The sequence below is a fragment of the Tamandua tetradactyla genome, chromosome 5 (genome assembly GCF_023851605.1).
Source record: "Tamandua tetradactyla isolate mTamTet1 chromosome 5, mTamTet1.pri, whole genome shotgun sequence".
NCBI classification, from domain to species: Eukaryota; Metazoa; Chordata; class Mammalia; order Pilosa; family Myrmecophagidae; genus Tamandua; species Tamandua tetradactyla.
The window spans coordinates 95,466,189-95,488,271 of NC_135331.1; the positions used below are offsets into that span (position 1 = coordinate 95,466,189).

General features: G+C 36.0%; 1 protein-coding gene and 1 long non-coding RNA gene across 5 annotated transcripts in view; one reads left to right on the forward strand and one right to left on the reverse strand.

The window, feature by feature from the left end:
- Nucleotides 1–9,900, forward strand: part of LOC143684595 (uncharacterized) — a 71,957-nt gene extending 62,057 nt beyond the window's left edge. The window contains exon 4 of the long non-coding RNA XR_013176090.1: nucleotides 9,492–9,900. This is a non-coding gene — a long non-coding RNA (uncharacterized LOC143684595). The remainder of the gene's footprint in view (nucleotides 1–9,491) is intronic.
- The window catches only part of BTBD9 (BTB domain containing 9), a 540,815-nt gene that overhangs the window by 150,723 nt on the left and 368,009 nt on the right, over nucleotides 1–22,083 (reverse strand). The gene's annotated exons all lie outside the window — the stretch shown is intronic.

Here is a 22,083-nt window from a genome sequence, read left to right on the forward strand (position 1 = left end):
AGGATGCTGAGTACCAGCTATTAGGACTGAAGTATGGAAGGTTCTACAAAACCCTAGCCCTTTCCCACCAAACAAGAAAGAAGGAAGCATATTAGGGCTTCTTTGTTTAAAATGCTCTGTCTGATTCTGGCTGAAAAGAGCCGGGGATGGGGAAGGAGAAAGTAAGGTGGTTGTGGCAAAACCTCCCTTTTCACCACACAATCACTGCCTTTGTCCTCTTCCAGAAGAGGAGTGCATCTTTACCTCCAAGACACTTTTCCTGCATTTCCAACTCAAAACCTGCCATTCAAAAATCCACATGCTCTTGCTCATTAATGCAATCACGAGTCATTTCTTCATGTGTACTAGTTACACCCAATGTTTCTGACAGCTCTAAGAAGGGGTGACTCATTTAATGTCTTCTTGTGGAAGGCATATTAAGCAACCTACCATTTAAAGATGAACAGTAATGAGCCAGAAGGAAAATTACACCTACAGTATGAAAATCTGCAGTTGGGGAACCGTTTTACAGGATCACATTCATTTATATCAATTATCTTGTTTTTCAAAGACAATGAAACACAAGCCAGTAGGAAAAGGTACAGAGTGCACTGTGAGGAATAATTAGGCCTTGCCCTCTCAGAGGCTGAGAGCCATTTACTACTTCACTTTGGGAGGTGATGTTTACAGTGCCTGTTCTATAACTCTCTTCACATTAACTTTCAAATGTCAAAAGCAGGCAGTTAATTGTTTATTATACAAAATGTCACATATGTAAAACACTAAGACATAAAATTATTATAACCTATCTACCACAAGAAATCATGCCTTTTAGCTTTTATAGCTTGTTTGTCAGTCTCTGGATCTTAGCTTAACTGCCATTACGTAGAGGGCATGCCAGATAGTTACTGTCTGACAAATAATGTTCTCTGCGGGTACTGTGTTCTGAGCCAACTGCAAAATAAAAACAATATGACATGAAAATTACTATTACATATTAAAATACATACTACTAACAAGAATGGGAGAGGTCTGAATAGTAATGTCACATGTTCTGATTTCTTTCTAGCATTGAGATTGCGATCCAAACTGTATTTGACCTCAGATATATGATTAATACTACTCTCCACACCTAAGAGATATTTATTTACAAAACAAACAAAAGGATCATTAGGTTAATTTTTTTTTTTTTTATAGGTGGGAAATATGAGGCTCAAAGAAGTTGTATCTTACTCACTACATAGTAAATTAGCAGCAGAATGGGAAACAGAATCTGGCCTGATCATCTGGTCCTTGGAATGCAACATGTCATTTCATACATTTAGAATTCATTAATTCAGTAAACAGGTATGGAGTTTCAGGATTCCAAGTGCAGTGAAAAAAAACAGATGCAACACCTGTTTTCATGGAGGTTCTGTGATCAAACCATGCTAATAAATATATAGCTACAAACAGAATTAAGGGCTGTGAAGGAAAAGAATCCAGATCTATGAACATCATATGGAAAAAACTTGACCTAGATTAGGGGGATGGGACAGGGAAGGCTTTTCTAAAGGAGTGGCATTTAAAGGATCCCTAGGATTTTATTTAGATAAAGAAGGTGGTGCGTGATGAGGTGAGAGTAACGATGAGGCAAGGGTAGGGGGCTTGTTAGAATAGCAAATGCAAAGCCCTCAATGTGTTACATTCTAGGAACTGAAAGAAGGCCTGGTGACCCCAACAGAGAAAGTGAGATGGATATTAGTACAAGATGAAGCAAGTATGCAGGCACAAGACCATGTGGGGCCTTGAGGGCCACAGTGAAGATTTTTAACTTTATCTTAAGAACAAAGGAAAGCCTCTGAGTGATTCTGAGCAAAGGAGTATTCTGATAAGATTACCCTGGCTGGAGTGGAGAACAATTAGAAGGGCTTGAGAAGAAGCTGAAATAGTAGTGAGTTGACAAACCATGTCAACAGTACAGGAGAGAAGGTACTCACTTGTACTTTGGTGGCAGCAGCAGCGGTGGCAAAAGGGGACAGATCTTCCCTTGGAATATAAAAATAATTCCCATAATATAAAAATCTTTGATCATGTATATTTTATATGCTGAGGCTTTTATTTAGGCATGCCTCCAATTTTTTTTTTTATAACAGGCATCTACTGAACATTAATTTATCATTTGAAAATAGTATGATAATACTCCCAAGGTGACTTACTGGTTCCCTGGTTTTGGACAAGAAGGAAAAATAAATAGGGCTCTAAGCCCTTTAGCAAACTGTCACTTGCTACCAAATATCATTTCTTTGTCTTCTGGCTACATGGCAAAATGGCAGCTGCCCACTTGGGGGTGGAAGTGCACACTTCCTATGCCATGGGAGGTACCTTCACTGCCAACAGTGAACTCAATCAATTCACATTTGATATTTTGCAAAATAATTTCCTGAGGATTCCAATTTGAATGTTTTAACACCTTCTATACTTTTACATCTCACTTGAGTCCCTCTTTTACACTCCATCTTATTATCATTTTAGTTTATTTCATCACAGCTTCATGGAAAACAAGTTTCCTGACAACAATTTCCTGTCATTACAAGGGCAGAATTGAAGTCATCCCTTGCTTGAGCACTAGGTAGTTTTTATGATAATTTTACCAAAGATAATGCTGTGATTTTGAAGTACATTTTTCTCTCGTAGCATTGTACTGATTCCAATCTTCAAAAAGATAAGTATCTAACGTGGCAATAAAAGAAACATACCCATCTTCACAATATTAACGAACCAATAAACTCAAAAAGATTGTTGTGTCCCAGAATGGCTCACCTACCAGACATCCACTATCATATAATCACTTAATTTTATTCAAACTCGTGACACCCTTGTTACATTGGAAAATGAACTAGGAAAGAATTCAGGTTAAAGGCCTCCCTCCTACAACGTTTTATATACCAATTTGCTCCAACAGCCTCCAAATGCTTAAAGGTTTATTGAGTTCACAAATGCATACCCTCCAAATCACTATTTAATCATTATTTAATAAGTAAATAATATCGTAGCACCCAAAAGTTTACTGGAATATATTTTTTTCAGTCTTGTCCCAATCCCAGTTTATAAAATCTTTCTTGAAACATAACTGGCATACAGTAAACTACAATTTGATGAGTTTTGATATGTATATATATATGTACATGTGACTCTATCACCCACAAGCATGATAATGAACCTTTCCATCACCCCCAGAAAAGTTTCCTCCTGCCCTTTAGTAATCCCTCCTTCTATTCATCTCCAGCCCCAGACAATCATGGATTTGCTTCTGTTGCTATAGATCAGTTTGCATTTTGTAGAACTGTTCATAAATGGAATTATATACTATATATTCTTTTTGCTCTGACATTTTTCAACCAGATTCTCCAGGGTTTTTGGTTTACTCAATGGAATCATCAGGTAAATCATTGTATTTCATGAAGAAATTCCCCCACCTAACCCAGAAGTAGAAATTTTCTTAATTTAGTGGACTATACTGAGGAGCAAATGGGTACTGAAACACACAGAGGGCACCTGCCTACTCTACTTCATCTCTCACTAGGACAATTAGGCAATGTAGAAACACCTATATTTGAAAAAGAAACAACATTTTTTCTGATTATAAAGTAATATGTCCACTGAAGAAAATATATAAAAATGCAGAGAAAATATAAATAAAACAATAAAAATCACCTGTAATCCCACCATCCACAAAGCCCTGTTAACATGTTATGTCCTTCCTTATTGTTTTTTTATATCCATATATAAACACATATATAATTTTTTTTTTTACATGGGCAGGCACCGGGAATTGAATCCGGGTCCTCGGGCTTGGCAGGCAAGCATTCTTACCTGCTGAGCCACCGTGGCCCGCCCTATATAATTTTTAATAAAAAAAAAAACTGGGATAAACCTGACTATAAAGATGGTATCCACTACTTATAGCACACTATACTGTGGGCATTTTTCTTTGTTACAAATGACTATATAGAAATTCTGAGGTGTGAATTTGCCATAATTTATTTCATTAGGCTCCTATTCTTGGATATTTTTAGTTCTTTCCCTTTTATGCTATTATAAATAATAATGTGCTTTGAAAATTCATGTAGAGAAAAGTGCTTTTCCTCCCTGAGTGTTTCTTTGGGTTAAATTACTAAAGATAGAAGTAGTAGATCAACAGGTATTTTTAAGACTCTTAATATATATGGTCAAATAGTCTTCATGAAAACTTGTACTCAGCAGTATATGAGACAACCCATTTCCAATACTAATTGGAATACTAAGTATTGTTATTAAAAAACATCTCTACCAACAGGATTTTTTTCATTTAATATTTTTATTGACACATCTTTGCACACATACAGTCCATACATGGTGTACAATCTAAGGCTTACAATATCATCACATAGTTGTGGATTCATCACTATGGTAATTTTCTAGAACATTTGCATCACTCCAGAAAAAGATATAAAAAAAAAAAACTTCATATATCCCATACCCCTCACCTCTCCCTCTCATTGACCACTAGTATTTCCATCTACCCAATTTATTTTACCCCCATCCCCCCTATTATTTATTTATTATACATATTTTTCCCTCATCTCTCCATATCCTAGATAAAAGGAGCTTTAGACACCAGGTTTTCACAATCACATAGTCATTTTGCCAACAGGATTTTAAAATGAAACTTGACAAGCTGATTTTTTTGTTTATTGTAAAAAAAATGTTGAAAGAAGCATCTAGAAAATTTAGAATATGTGTTGATCTGCAATACTAAATAGCAAAACAAATCATAAAGCTACAGTGATTTAAATAATATGAGACACAAAATAAATGTGATACAGAAGCCAGAAAAGATGTAAAATCTGTTATATAAAATAGTTTAAATCAGTGAGAGAAAGGATGAAATAATTCAATAAAATATTTCAAGACAATTAGCCATGTATTTTTAGAAAAAAAAAAATTAAGTGAAACTACTGCCTTAGACCAAAAACAAAGTAAATTTTAAATTTGGGGCTGGAAGGGAGTTTCTAAGCAACTCACAAAACCCAGAAGCAAGAAAGAAATGAGTGACATAAACAAGTTTAAAATTTCTGTACAACAAAAATACAATAAACAAAGTTAAAAGGTAATGAACAATCTGGGAAAAGATATTAATATCCATAAAAAGAATATCCATAATCTGCAAATTAATAATGAAAAGACAATCATAAAAGAAAACCTGGCAAAGAATATGAGATGATTCATAAAAAACAAAGAAATGGCTAAGAAACATAGAGAAGATATTCGATTTTCGTAATAACTGGGTTAATGCAATTTAAAACAGCAATATTTTATTTGACTGCATATGCTTCTGTATTAATTTTTATGAGAAATCACTGTTGTATTATTTGTGAAATAAAAAATTTAAAATTAAAAATGTTTGCCAACAGGTCAAAAAATGGTATCATGTTTCAATTTGCATTTCTTTGATTAATGGGGCCAAACTCCTCCAAGTTTATCGACTAGTTTCTTTCCTTTTTAAAATAAATTGCTGTGTATATACATTTTTTATTGGGGATCCATTTGTATTTGCAAGTACTTCATACATATTACAAACAATAACTCATTGTCATGTATGTTGCAATTATTTTTTATCAGTTTGTCAAACACCTTTGAATTCTGTTTATGGTTTCTGCCTTTGCTTTTATGCTAAGGGAGTCATTCCCTACCCTCAGAGCAGTTAAAGACTAATTAATAGTTCTCTACAGTTCTTTTGGAGTAACATTTTAAAATCTAACTGTTTTTTTAACAGGAAACTATTTTGGTATGCAGTATGAGGAAAGAATCTCATGTAATTGGTTTCAATTGTCAACCATCTCAGCACCATTTGCTGTATTATTTGTCTTTCTCAAGTGATGTGGATGTCATCTTTGTCTTACATTATAGTTTTATATATATACTGGGATCTAATTCAGAGTTTAGACTCTATAGTTAATTTCAGCATTAATATCATACTACTTTAGTATGTAGTACTATGGTATGTAGTGCTAATTTTCAATACTTGGTAGTAGTAGGCCCTTCATTTCATTCTTTTTTTTCTTTCTTCAGTCTTTTTTTGGGGAGGTGGAGGGTGAGGAGGGAGATATTTCCATTTATTTATTCTCCAGGGAAATTTTTACAAATAACTTGGTCAAAGTTAAAATACACACACACACACACACACACACACACACACACAATTCTGAGTAGTGCTGCATTAAGATTGTAGTTTAAGATGGGAAGAACCAACATCTTTATTAAGTTTTCCCATCCAGCTTGGTAATCAGCATGCTTCATGGGCATGTTGCCTATGTGGTCACACAGGGCTCCACTCTCAGGAGAGATATGCTTTTGGTTTCATACTCTGCTGTTCTTACCTTAAAATTTTTAATGATTTTATCTTTGAAATCATGTTTTGCAAGTGAAGTCAAAAAGGCGAATGGAGTAAGCTGTAAGCAGAAGAGAAATGCAAAATATTTGTGTCCCCCCATTCCTTGCCCCTCTAATTCTCAAAGAGCATTCACAATGCCCAGGAGCACAGAATTTTGGATCTACCATGAGTGGGAGTTGAATGAAACTCAAAGCAAGTATGAGGTAACTGTGTTATGCTCATGACAGAGTAAGCCAGGTGCTGACGGCCTAGAGAAGTCATACTCTCCATTCAAACCAGAACTAGCTTTGTATGAGGAATCTAATGGTGTTCTAAGGAACATGAATAATCAGGGAATTCTATCATATCCTTTTAAACTTATGTTACTTCCCTGTATTAGTTAACAACTTATGCTGAAAATGATGACAATAGAAGAAAAAGGAAAGATAGAACAACCCATCGTTCCTTTTCCTTTCAGTCCTTCCTTACTCATTCAGTAAATTCAAGCTAGAGAGTATTTGGTAAGAAAGTGTATGTATCAAGAAGTGAAAAAATAGTTATTTTTTAACTAAGTGAGTGAGTTTTCTACAGCATTTCTACTCTTCCGAAAGTGAGTGAGTTTTCTGCAGCATTTCTACTCTTCCGGTAAGAGTGAAACAGTATACATGAATGAGCTACACAATGAGAATTGTGTAATTTTAACGAGTCTGCATATGAGATAAATGCTCTTACATTTGCATCTTGAACTGCCATTGCCCAATATAAGTATGAATGGTAAAATACATGCTGCTAATTTAAAAATTGAATTTTTCTTTACTTAGAATAACATTAAACAGCAAATAAAAAATGCCATGCAAGTCGAGAGAAATAAAGGAAAATGCTTATATTTTAGAACGCTTAATGGCATTTTCCTCCTGCATTTTGAATAAGAGATTTTACATTTTCATTTAGCGCTGGGCCCCACAAAATATGCAGCTGCCCTGGGGGTCATTTGGGCATGGGTTTCTGTTTTAGGTTTTACTAGAACTGCCTTTGATTAAACTTCACTATTTATACAATGGGTCATTGAAGAATGATTATTGATAGATGATACAAGACTGGAAACATCTACATGTCTAGCAAAGGGGATTGATTAAATAAATTATGGTACCCGAATTCAACAGAATACTGCACAGATATAGAAAAGAAGGTACAGAACAAGTAGGTATAGAATAGATTTTAAAGTCTGGCAGCTTTTTATGCATTGATAAGAAAAGCTCTCCAAGAAACCTTGTTAATTGAAAAAAGATATGGAACATGTGAATATGTGAGACCTTTTTTTAAAAAATGCAATTTTATTGAGATGTATTCACATTACCACATAATCATTCAAAGTATACAATCAGTGGTTTACAGTATCATCATATAGTTGTGCATTCATCATCTCAATTGATTTTTGAACATTTTCATTACTCCATAAAGAATAAAAATAAGAATAAAAATAAAAGAACACCCAAAATATCCCATACTCCCTACTCCCCTATTATTTAATAATTTTTTTCTTTATTTTCTGTCCATACATTGGATAAAGAAAGTGTCAGTCACAAGATTTTCACAATTACATGAACATACCTTAAAAGCTCTATAGTTAACATAATCGTCCTCAAGAATCAAGGCTACTAGATTACAGTTCAACAGTTTCAGGTATTTTCTTCTAGCTATTTCAATATGCCAAAAACTAAAAAGGGATATCTACATACTGCATAACAGTAACCTCCAGAATGACCTCTTGACTCTATTTGAAATCTCTCAGTCACTGAAACTTTTTTTAATTTCTCGTCCCCTTTTGGTCAAGAAGACTTTCCGAATCCTTTGATGCCAGGGCCCGGCTCATCCCAGGAGCCAGGTCCCAAGTTGCCAGGGATATTTACACTACTGTCATGTCCCAGTAGGAAAGAGGGCAGTGAATTCACCTTTGGAGCTGGCTTAGAGAGAGGGTCCACATTCAAGCAACAAAAGAGGTTCTCTGGGGATGACTCAGGCATAATAATAAGCAGGCATACTTCTCCTTTGCAGAAATTTTTCATAAGGACAAACCCCAAGATCAAGGGCCTGACCCAGGAGCTTGGCAGTCCCCAATGCTTGCGAGAACATAAGGTCTCCCCGAGGTGGGGAAGTTTAATATTTCTATCTTTTTTTTTCCCTAGTCCCTCAAAGGAACCTTGCAAATAGTTTTATCTTCTGTCCAGAGTACTGTGGAATATATCAGGGCATGTGATACCTTTTTAATAAAAAAGGTAAATAAGAATATATATTTATATTTGAATATGCATAAATCAAACTTGTCAAGGATATATAAGAAACTAATAATAGTAGCTATGTTATATATTTATTATATATATATATATATTTTTTTTTTTAATCATGTGAACGTATTCAAAATGCTAAATTAAAAATTTACCTAGCACCTGGGGTGGAAGACCAGAATACTGGATTAGAGACCGGGCTAAGAAAATTAGATTTTACATCCCTTTGGCCACCAGAATATCTTTTCCACAGTCTGCCAGATCTTGCCTTTTACAACCTGGCCATTCGTTATGCCAGTCTGAGGCAGAACCATGGTTTGTGAGAAAACATTACTATCAAATAATGTTGCAGATACATTCTCAAGATGCCCCATTTAAAAACAGGCTGCACACATTTACATTTGCCTGGATATATATAAACTCATATAACTATATTTGTATATCACTGTCATAATGGGGGGTGGATTTATAACCAAAGTTCAAAAAATTCAGTCGCATAAAATATAGTGGTTCATTATCAAAAGTAGTAGTAACTTTTCTTCAGAGTATAAAGAATAGCGAAACTTAAATGTGCACTACTGATCACATCGTAAACTGAGAATCGCAAACAATTGTGAGGAAGTCACTTTCTAACTATTCCAACATCCTATACAGTCCATACAAGAACTGTATGCAGCCTATTCTTGCTTGAGAACAGGGGTTTGCTATAGTAGGAACTAAACAAACACACATCTATTGTATTATATTCATAAACACATTATTATAAAGCACTTATTTGATTTTTATTAAACTCTTTAAGATTTTGTGAGAAAATAAAATTTATTCTTCTCCAGGGGAAGAAAGAGAAGAGTGAGAAACTAAAAACACCTGTGACTCTTGCTCTGCTACCTCTACCAAATGCAACTTGGTCCACCGGACGAGTTACTGGCTTTGGAATGAGAGATAAGCCTTTGTACAAGCTGACCATTTCTGTGATTCTCCGCTGACCCTCCAGCTCTCCACTCCTTAAGGACTGGTCATTCACCACCTCCATTGGGAGGTCTTTCCTGATACCATTACTGCACCTCAGATTAGGCGCCCTGTTCAGTATCCATATGGCATCTGCTGAAACTCCCCATATACAATTTATTTACTGTATTTTTCACTTTCTGTTTAACAGAAACTACACCTGTGTATCTTTTTATCCCCAGTGCTGAACATATACTTGACAGCCTCTTAATAAAAGTAATTTATAGTGGATAAAGAAACCAAACATCACTGACAATTAGAACATCATTGATATCTGGTGTGTTGGTTTGAAAGGATGTATGTCCCCTAGAAAAGCCATGTTTTAATCAAAATCCCATTTCATAAAGGTAGAATAATCCCTATTCAATACTGTATGTTTGAAAGTGTAATCAGATCATCTCCCTGGAGATGAGATTTAATCAAGAGTGGTTGTTAAGCTGGATTAGGTGACTACATGTCTTCACCCATTTGGGTGGGTCTTGATAAATTTCTGAAGTCCTATAAAAGAGGAAACATTTTTGAGAATAAAGGAGATTCAGAGAGAGCAGAGAATGCTGCAGCATCACGAAGCAGAAAGTCCATCAGCCAGTGCTTTGGAGATGAAGAAGGAAATCACCTCCCCGGTAGCTTCATGAAACAGGACGCCAAGAGAAGAAGCTAGCAGATGATGCCGTGTTTGTCATGTGCCCTTCCAGATGAGAGAGGGACCCTGACCATGTTCACCATGTGTCTTTCTAGATGAGGGAGAAATTCTGTGTTCACCATGTGCCTTCTCACTTGAGACAGAAACCCTGAACTTCATCAGCCTTCTTGAACCAAGGTATCTTTCCCTGGATGCCGTTGATTGGACAGTTCTATATACTTGTTTTAACTGGGACATTTTCTGGGACTTAGAACTGTAAACTAGGAACTTATTAATTTCCCGTTTTTAAAAGTCATTCTGTTCCTGGTATATTGCATTCTGGCAGCTAGCAAACTAGAACACCTGGTGAGAGAGACAGGTCTGGGAAAAGTATAGTCTCCTGGTCTAGACTAGTCATCAGTGCTATTTTAGGAAGCTGTACGCATTAAGGTCTTCAGGGTCCTTCTTCCAAGCCAGCAAGTTTGTTTCTTTGCCATTTTCTATCACTTTCACCCCTTACTGGATTTCCTCACTCCCAAATCTCTGTTCTGCTACATAGGACACATTTTTCTAAACACAGTTACCAAGCCCTGGAGTTTTATTATAACCCTATTTCAGTGGATGCCAAAAGTCTTATATAGCTCAGATTTCCAACTCTGTTTACTTTCTCAGAAGTTTTACAAAATTCTAAACATATTATTACAATTTTAAAATACTTTAAGATAACACAGCAACCATATTTTTTTTCCTCCCTCCAGCTTCTCCTAAGGGAGTAAGCATCATCCATTTTTATTGCTATCTAAATTAGCACATTTTTAATGCTCTATATTTACTGAATTCTTCAAGGCCAACTTAAAACACCATTCTCATTAAGCCTTATCTTACCAGACAAGAAAATACATTGGTTTCTTCACGGTTCATCAAAACATTTAACCATCCTCCACACTCTCCTTGTGCCTTAGTGTGGTACTCTCTATTTCACATATTTCCATACTTTGGCAATTTGTTTATCTAGCAACTTTGAATCACATGTAAGCTTCCCTATGGCAGGAGCCCCTTTTACATTGCTTATCTCTCTGCTTTTGTGCCCGTCATCTGTCTGTCTGTTCTCAGCTCCATGCCCTCTCTTGCTCTATACTGTATCTTAGAGTTAAAACTCTCCAAACTACATTTCCCAGACCCCCCTTGACAGCCTGTATCCGGGTGAGGTTCCACCAACAGAAGAAACTGGTGGGAGACTGAAGATGGGAAGAAGAAACAAAACAGTTTTCTTTTCTATCTGCTCTGGGTGGTATTGCAGGTAGCAGCAGTCGCAGATGAATATGGGCTCCAGGATTCCTACTCAGACAGCACATTCAGTGGATGTTGCAATAGTGAGTGTGCCCCCAGCTTCAGCCACAGAATTCCGATACTTACTGCTGTCTATTTCAGTTGCCTTAGATCAGTTATAACAAGAACTACTAGAACAAAAAGGTCACCAATCTTCCCAGAAGACCCAGAGACAATACTTAATGGCTCAAGACTGATAATGGAATCTTCTTCTTATTCTTTGAAAGGGCTAAATAACCTTGAACTTTGAGCCTCGACCTCCATGCTTTTACTCCTCTCTTAAGTAGAGAAGTAAAGTTAAGGATAAGAATGGAGAGAGACTTATGAGTGCCTACGTTTGCCAGAAAAATAAGTAGACTTGAATAAAGGACACTAAACTACTGTCTAGTACTGTCATGCTAAATGCCACATTCTCATATCAGTATTTAAGCATTTCCTGCTCCAGCAAGGCTTATTCTCTATCTAGAAGACTCATGAGAAGAAAGGAGCTACTTAAAGAAAAAAAAAAGATATGTAAATAATCCTTAAACATATGAAAAGACACCCAACTTCTCTTATAAGAGAAACTGAGTTAAAATAACACTGAGATACCATTTCTCACTTACTAAATTTGCAAAAATCTAGACGTTTGACAATATGGTCCATTGGCAAGGCCTTAGCATACATTGCAAGTAGGAATAAAAATTCCAAACGGAGGTGAATTTGGTAATATCTTGCAAAATTATATGTGCATTTATCCCTTGACCATGCAATGCCTCTTCTAGGAATCTATCCCACAGACCTATTGGCAAAAACAGGAAAAGACTTGTGCACAAGGCAAGAGCACTATTTGTAACAGTGTAAAACCAAAACCAGTCTATGGTTCATCAATAGAGAACTAGTTGAATAAAGTATGATACATCTAGATCAAAGAGTATCATGCAGTTGTAAAAAAGGATAAATAATATTTCTCAATATAGCTAAGTGTTGAATATAAAAAAGCAAGGTAAAGATATGTATGCATAATATACTGCCAATTATTTAAGAATATTGGGGAAATACAATCTGAATATAGTTCTTTTGATTTTAGAACCATGTAAATATTCAATATAATTATAAAACTAAAAGTTTTAAAAGATAGTCCCTAAAAATTGAAATAAAAATGCAACAAATGAACCTAACTGCATACTGAATTGGTGGCAAAACCATACAAGAGAATTATGTGAATGACATTAAAACACAGTAATTCTACTGTACATCTCTGGTGGAATATATCCTTAAGACCCCAAGAAAACAGAAAAAATAACCTCAAACTATTTTCAGTAATCATATGATTCATGGTAGTATTGGTATTGTTATTCTGAGACTATATTGTATGCACTGCCAGATAAAGCAAATGAATCTGTGTTGTATTACTGGGAACCAAGATTTTTAGTGTGGAAAAAAACAGATGAAACTTTGAAAGATTAAACATAAACCTTATAGTATTGAATTTGAATTAGAAGCCTCAGCATGGACTCACACAATATTTATCTGTTAAATATATGATATACAAATAAATAAAATGAGTACAAATTTCCTGGTTTTGATGACTGAAATGCTAGAAACAGTGACCAATCCAGTCACAAAGATCATCTGTTTCCAAATGTCATAACTCATTAAATGGAACCAGGGCTTCATGAACAAAGTATGATTCCAGACCAGTGGTAGCAAATATATGGGATGAATCTGGCACATCTCATCATGCCAGCAAACAAAGAACTACTAAGGACTACTGAAGTCATGTCAAAAGAACTGAAGAGCCAATATGAAGAGGTTCCTACTAGTTAAAGATGGGGACAATTTGAATATCAATAATTATAACTGCAAGCAGTTAAAAGATGTCAAATGTGTCAAACCCATGAATTCATAACGATACATGTCTCCCCTCACTCCCTATTCCCCCAAAAGAAACCAACAAACCAACCTCATCAGTCAATTTGGGGGATGGTAGAGAACAAAGTCTTTATTTTGAAACTGGTAAATGAAGGAAAGCAATCCTACAAATTACAAATTTATAGACAATTTTTGTGTGACTGGCCCCATTCTGTAACTATCAGGTATGGTACTAGGCTCACCAGAAAGAACAAGACACTCCCATCCCAGGAAACTGCAAGGATTCCAAGGTTGATTTCCCAGAAACTGGACACAGAGGCCAGCCAAGTTGTTCATTATACCATATCACAAAGGAAATTTTCTCTTTCTAGCTACCAAATGAAGAAGGAATGATAGAATTAATATATCACCATTCTATAATGCCAAAGAAAATAATGGATCTAGGAAATAATCAATAGATGCGAACATCCAAAAGACAGAGACAACCAAAGATTTTCTGCGTTTCTTGACAGACAGACAGACATAATACCACCTATGAAGCGCTCTCATCAAAAAACAGAACTTCCATCAGATTACACATCAAGTTTAGTCTGCTAAAGCTGCCAGAATGCAACACACCAGAGGTGGATTGGCTTTGAATAAGGGGATTTATTTAGTTACAAATTTATAGTTCTTCAGAGAAAAATTTTCCTCTGGCTTTCTGTGTCACATGGGAAGACACAGTGTACATTTGCTGGGCTTCCTTTCCACTTCTGGTTCAAATGACTTTTCCCAGGGTGATTCCTTTCTGCATCTCCGAACATCTGGATCTAAGCTCTGAGGGCTGAGATGAAGTATGCTGAGCTCTCTTCTGACCTCTCTGTCTTTTAATCCTCCAGCTAATTAAGTTAAACATCACTCATTGCAGAAGGCACTCTCCTTAGCCCACTGCAGATGTAATCAGTCATAGATGAATTTTTCATGCTGATGATTTAAATCCACAGCAACAGAACAACCCAGCATCACCATCACTGGCCAAGTTGATACCTGAAGCCAACTATCACAGCTTCTAACTACAAGGTGGAAGAAATAGAAAACAGAAACATGTTAAATGTTACCTCCAGGATTCACTCACCAAAATTCAGGCTGTAAGAATTCCTACAGGAAAAATAATCCAGTTTCTTAAACAAATAAATTGTAATTAAAGAGGGAGACAGAGAAAGAGACAGACAGGATGATGGGAATCTATAGGTTTAAGGAGATTTAAGAGCCACAGCAATATTTGAGAGGTATGGAGCTTATCTGAATTCTGATTTAAACAATCTGCAAAAAATACACATACTCCAAACTTGGAGCCAATTAGGGAAATATGAACACTGATTAGCTATTTGAACACTGACTAGTAATGAATTACTTTGGGGTATTCAAACTTTGGGGTATTTTAATGGTATTATGGCTTAAAAAAAAAGAACACTGTACGTTTTAGAGATACATACTAATATATTTATGGGTGAAATGATAAAATGTCTGGGATTGGCTTCAAAATAATATGATGGAAGGAAGTAGGTCACAAACAGATAAAACTAGATTGCCTATGAGTTGATAGTTCTTTGAACTGTGTGATGTGTACTATTCTCTCTACTTGAATAACTAGTACAGTATTCAAAGAGGTAAATTTAAACACAAGATAAAATGAAAAGGAAGATTTTGCAGTTATGAAAAAGTGGAAGGACTTGGCAAATGCTATGTATGTATCAAAAAGTGGAGTCCCAAGGCAAAGCAAACATATTTGGGGGGTCTAAATGTTTATAAAACACCACACATCTATCTTAATTATTTCTTCGACACCTAAGACAGATTAGGATTTCCTACAAATGCCTCCTAACTCATCATCATAGGCCAACTCTCCAAGGAGAGAATATATCACAACAAGATCCAGAAGGAACCACCAAATCCAAAGGGACTATACGGGCAGAAGCAACTAAGGTGGAAAAAGGGCTGTGGGTAGAATCTGAAGCCCAGCTCCGGGCCTTGTTGTCAAGGTGGAGCTTATTCCCAGGGACATATGAACCTGTAGGGCTTAAAAGCTTCCCCACAATTCTGTGCATGTGAAGCAGAATGAGGAGCGACATGATGTCAAAAAAACTGCAAAACCATAGGCTGATGTGGTTATTTTTACCTATGTTATTTTCTGCCATCATTATACATGTTAAGTAATAACATTAAAATTTAAATGCAACTTAAAAAAAAAAAATACACAGAGGCACTATGGGGAGTTGGTAGAGTTAGAAGCTCCAGGAATCAGTCTATTTGCCAGACCAACTTTAAAGAGGCAACAACTAACATAATCAACTATTTCAAAACTCCAAAGTCTAGCAGAACACTGTATAGCATGCAGGTAAGAGAGAAGGAAAAGTCTGGTAAATTACAAGAAATATCAGTAAATTGCTCTCTCTGTTCTGTGGTTACTGGACCCAACCCCCACTCTCATGGCAGGCAGCAGTGGGGTCCCACACTTGGTGAAGCCTGCTGGTGCCAAAAAGGGACATAAAAATCCACCTTACCAAGCTCCAGAGTGAAACAGGTCAATTGCTGATCATGACTTTTGATTAACTACTTAGGATCACTGGTGGCCTGACTCTGAGGACAGCCATTGTTCCAACCCACCCCTGACAGGGGGAAGACACTAGAACTTTAAAGATGCTAGGACAACCCCAAGGCTGCAAGGAACGATTTGCTGAAGAGTGTCATCTGCTGGGCAAGTCAGAAAAGCACAGCTTTGGGAAACTCACTAAGGTTTCTTGATGTCTTTCCTGATCCTTTCCCTATAGCTCTTTGGAAGTGCTCTGTGCCCTCTTCATGGGTCCCTGGCCCTAATTTTGGTAGAAAATACCAACTTGGGTAAGTCTTCTCTGGGTTGACACTTCTCCAAGAATCTGCCCTCCAGGAAAAAGAAGCTAGAAACAATGAAAGGAGAAATGAAAAAACTACAGACCCAAACCAAAAACAAACAGATCAAGATTCCCAATACAGTACAGAGGAAAGGAGGCTTTCTCCTGGGGGTGAAACAACCGCACAAACGGTACAATTTTAAAAACTGAACTGCATAAAAATCAGCTGAAGAAAAAAATCAGTTAAACTTGGGCAATTCTAAAGGTCTAGAACAAGTTGAACCAAGTATCAAAGACAAGCCTTAACACAAAGCCAATCAATAATAAAACCCTAAGCAACAGAGAGAAACTGACTTTCACAGAAAACTCTTCAGAATAATCAGATACCTAGACATCAGCAAAAAATTACAAGCCATACTAAAAGACAGGAAAATACGGCCCAATCAAATGAATAAATTGAAACATCAGAGAAGACACAGAATTTGGAACAATTAATCAAAGATGTTCAAACAAATCTCTTAAACCAATATAAGGAGAGGAAAATATGGCTAAAGAGATAAAGGATATTAAGAAGACTGGGTGAGCATAAAGAACAATTTCAAAGTGTGCAAAGAGACATAACAGAATTTACGGGAATGAATGGCAAAAAAGAAGAGATTAAAAAAATACACTGGAGGCATACAAAAGCAGATTTGAAGAAGCCAAAGAAAGAATCAGCAAACTGTAAGACACAATAACTGAAATCTTACAAACAGAAGAATAGATAGAGAAAACAATGAAAAACATTGAGCTGGATCTCAGGGAACTGAATTACAACATGAAGTGCATAAACACACGCATCAAGGGTGTTCCAGAAGGAGAAGAGAAGGGACAGAAAGAATACTGGAGGAAATAATGGCCAAAATTTCCTCTACTCTTATAAAAGACATAAATATACATGTCCAAGCAGTGAAACATACTCCAAACAGAATAAACCCTAAAAGACCTACTCCGAGACACATGCTAATCAGAATGTCAAATGCCAAAGACAGAGAATTCTGAAAGCAGCAAAAGAAAAGTGATTTTTCATACACAAGGTAATTACAGTAAGACTAAGTGGTGATTTCTCATCAGAAACTATGGAGGCAAGAAGGAAGTAGTTATGATATATTTATGGAAATGAAAGAGAAAAACTGTCAGCCAAGAATTCTTTTTCTGGCAAAACTGTCCTTCAAAAATGAGGGCAAAAAAAAAAAAAAAAAAAAGAGGGTAAATATAAAATATTCACAAATAAACTGACCTGTCCGTCAGAGTCATCAACAAGAGACCTGACCCCTAAAAGAAATATTAAAAGGAGTTCTGCAGGCTGGAAGTAAAAGACAGGAGGGAGAGATTTTGAAGAGAGAATAAAAATGAAGATTGTCAGTAAGGGTAACTAAAAGTGCAAAAAGAGTGACAAAGTTAAGATATGAGATATAAAAATGAAAGGATAAATGAAGTAAGTACAATCTTTATAGTAATAACGATGAATGTTAGTGGATTAAACTTCCCAGCCAAAAGACACAGATTGGCAGAATGGATTTAAAAAGTATGATCCATCTACATGCTGTCCATAAAGACTCACCTTAAAACCAAGGACACAAATAGATTGAAAGTGAAAGGCTGGAAACAGATGTTCCACACAAACAGTAACCAAAAAAAAGAGCTGGGATAGCTATACTAACGTTAGACAAAATAGACTTTAAATGAAAAAAAAATGTTATGAGACTAAGAAGGACATTATATAGCAACAAAAGGGGCAATCCATCAAGAAGAAAAAACTATGATAAATTTGTATGCATCTAACCAGGGTGCCCCAACATACATGAGCCAAATACTGGCAGCACTGAAGGGAGAAACAGGTATCTCTACAATAACAGTTGGAGACTTCAACATACCATCCTCATCAACAGATAGAACATCTAGCAGAACATCAGGAAGGATACAGACAACTTGAATAGTATGATATATTAACTGGAACTAGCAGACATATATAGAACAGCGCACCCAAAACAGCAGGGTATACAATCTTCTCAAGTGCCCATGCATGATTCTCCATGATAGACTACATGTTGGGTCACAAAATAAGTCCCAACAAATTTTTAAAAATTGGAATTCTACAAAGCACTTTCTCTGACCATAATGGAATTGAGCTGGAAATCAACAACAGACGATAATGGAATGAAGTTAGAAAATTCACAAAAATATGGAAGTTAAACAATATAATCCTAAAAAATCAGTGAATCAAAGAAAAAAATTACAAGAGACATTAGTAAATATTTTGAGATGAATAAAACAAGAAAACAATATATCAAAACTTTGGGGGTGCAGCAAAGGCAGTACTGAAAGGGAAATTCATACTCTAAACACCTATATTATCAAAGAAGGAAGAGCTAAAATCAAAGACCTAACTACACACCTTGGAGGAATGAGAAAAAGAACAGCAAACTAATCAAAGCATAAAGAAAGATAGAAATCACAAAGATTAGAGCAAAAAAATGAAATTGAGAACAAAAATCAACAGAGAGAATTAACAAAAAGAGGTGGTTCTTCGAAAGGATCAATAAAATTAACAAACCCTTAGCTAGACTGACAAAGAAAAAAAGAGAGAAGATGCAAATAAAGAAAATCAGAAATGAGAGTGGGGGTCAATACTACCGACCCCGAATAGAAATAAAAAGGATCATTAGAGGATACTATAAACTACTATATGCCAACAAATTAGACCACCTAAATAAAAGGACAAATTCCTAGAAACTCACAAGCAATCTACACTGATTAAGATCTCAACAGACCAATTACAAGTAAAGAGATTGAGGTTATCCAAAACCTCCCCACAAAAGCCCAGGGCCAGATGGCTTCACCAATCATTCTACCAATTGTACCAGTCATTCCAAGAACAATAATACCAATCCTATTCAACCTCTTTCAAAAAAATGAAGAGGAGGAAACACTACCTAACTCATTCTATGAAGAAAACACCACCCTCTTAGCAAAGCCAGATAAAAAAAACTACAAGAAAAGAAAATTACAGCCCAATAACTTACAAATATAAATGCAAAAATCTTCAAGAAAACACTTGCCAATTGAATCCACCTGTACATTAAAAGATTTATACACCACGATCAAGTAGGTTTTATCTCAGCTACGCAGCAGTAGTTCAACTAAGAAAATCAATTAATGTATACACCACATTAACATCATGAAGGGGAAAAAAGCACATGATAATCTCAATTGATGCAGAAAAGGCATTTGACAAAATACAGCACCCCTTCTTGATAAAAACACTTCAAAAGATAGGAACAAGAAGAAAACTTCCCCAATATTATAAAAGGTGTATATGAAAAACTCACAACTAACATTACATCCAATGGTGAGAATAAGATTTCTAAGATTTCTCTAAGATTAGGAATTAGACAAGATGACCACTGTTACCATCATTATTCAGCATTGTACTGTTCTAGCCAGAGCAATTAGGCAAGAGAAAGAAATAAATGACATCCAAATGGAAATGGAAGAAGTAAAATTCCCTATTTGCAAATGACATGATCCCATATACAGAAAATCTTGAAAAATCCATGACAGAGCTCCCAGAGCTAATAAATGAATTCAACAAAGTGGTGGGGCACAAGATCAACAACCAAAAATCAGTAGTGTTTCTATACACTAATAATAAACAATCTGAAGAAGAAATTCAGGGGGAAAATCCATATACAATAGAACTAAAAGAATCAAATATCTAGGACTAAATCTAACCAAAGATGATATATTAGCTTGTAAGCTGCCAGAAAGCAAAAACAGAATGGCTTTTAAAAAGGGGGATTTAATTAGTTACAAGTTTACAGTTCTAAGCCAATAAAAACATCTAAACTAAGGTATCTAGGGAAAGACACCTTAATTCAAAGAAGGCCAATGCATCAGAAACACTTCTGAGTCATCTGGGAAGTCACAAGGCTGGCATCTGCTGGTCCCTTGCTCCTGGGCTCCCTTGCTTTCTTGTTCTTATGGGGGTTCCTCACTTTGCTTCTCTAGGGCTGGCTTTCATCTCTTGGCTTCCCTTGGCTCTCTTCAGGTTCTGGCTTGCTTAACACCTCATGGCAATTTCTGCTGAGCTCCAAGAATCTGCAACAATCAGTGTCTCTGTTCTCCACCTGTCAGCGTCACACTGAAGTTTCTGTTGGCTCTCTCTCTGTCAGCTTTGGCTCTCTCCAAAGCGTTTTCTCCCAGTAAAGTAATCAAGACCCACTCTGTATGGGTGGGATCATCTCCATTTAATCAAAAGGCCACACCCACAACTGGGTGTGTCACATGTCTATGGAGATAATTTGATCAAAATTTTCCACCCAACAGCATTTTATCAGAATTAAGAGAAACGAGTGCCACGACAAGATTTGATCAGGATTAAACATGGCTTTTCTGAGGTATATAATACTTTCAAACCGGCACAGATGTAAAGGGCTAATGACAAGCCATAGCTAAAAGAAGCCAAAGAGCTAAATAAATGGGAGGATTTTTCATATTTATGGATTGGAAGACTAAATATTGTTAAGACGTCAATTCTACCAAAGTGATTTACAGATCCAAAGCAATCCCAATCAAAATTCAAGCAATCTTCTTTTCAGAAATGGAAAAGCCAATCATTAAATTTATATGGAAGGGTAAAGGGCCCTGAATAGCCAAAGTCATCTTGATACAGAAGAACAAAGTCAGAGGACTATAGTTTTCAATCTTATAAACTTATTACAAAGCCACAGTAATCAAAATAGCAAGGTACTGGCACAAAGAGAGAGATATAACTCTTAAAATGTACAGAGTTTCTATTTGGAATGAAGGAAAAGTTTTGGTAATAGATGGAGATAATGGTAACACAACATTGTGAACATAATTAACAGCATGGAATTACATATTTCAATATGGTTAAAAGGGGAAATGTTAGGGTTGTAGGTATGGTACTAGAATAAAGTTTTTTTTAAAAAAAAATCCATGGAACTGCACACCAGAACAGCAAATCTTAAATTAAACCATGGACTGTGGTTAAAAGAACAATTATAAATTATACTATTTGTTATAAATTTTTGTTAAAACTTTTTTCATCAGTTGTAACAAATGTACCACATCAATGCAAAGTGTTAATAATAGGGTGGAATATGGGAATCCTATATTTGATGAATGACTGTTCTTTAAGCCCACAACTTCTCCAATTAAAAAAATACACAGATTTTCAAATAATTTTTAAAGCCTATAAGGAAAATAATATTAGAGTAACCTGAACTGTGAAAGGAAGAGCAGGAACTGTGAAAGAAATAAGTTCTGAATCTGTAAAAACAGAAAAGTAGGCTTGATACTCTACTATTTATTCATGATGATAGTGTTTTAGTTTTCATGAAAATCTGGGGTTTATATCAGTGGTTCTCAAGCAAGGAGTGCATATTTCAAAGGATATAGGAAGGAATGGGAACTAGGTTCCCACTTCTTTTTGGGGTAGTTTCTATAGCCTGGCTGAAGGTCTGTGTGCAGCTATAAAGCACCTAAGATGATCAACGTGGAAAGCTGGCCACTGCTATAGCTTTGTGGGTGAGCCCAGGCTTTCAAATTCCCCTTAAGCTGAGCAGAATGCAATGTCAGACATAGGACAATGAAATCCCCCTGTGCTCCCTCACGACTCACACCACCTCCCTATCTATCTGCCCAGCATGGGGGAGTTCTGAGCTGTGAAGATGGTCT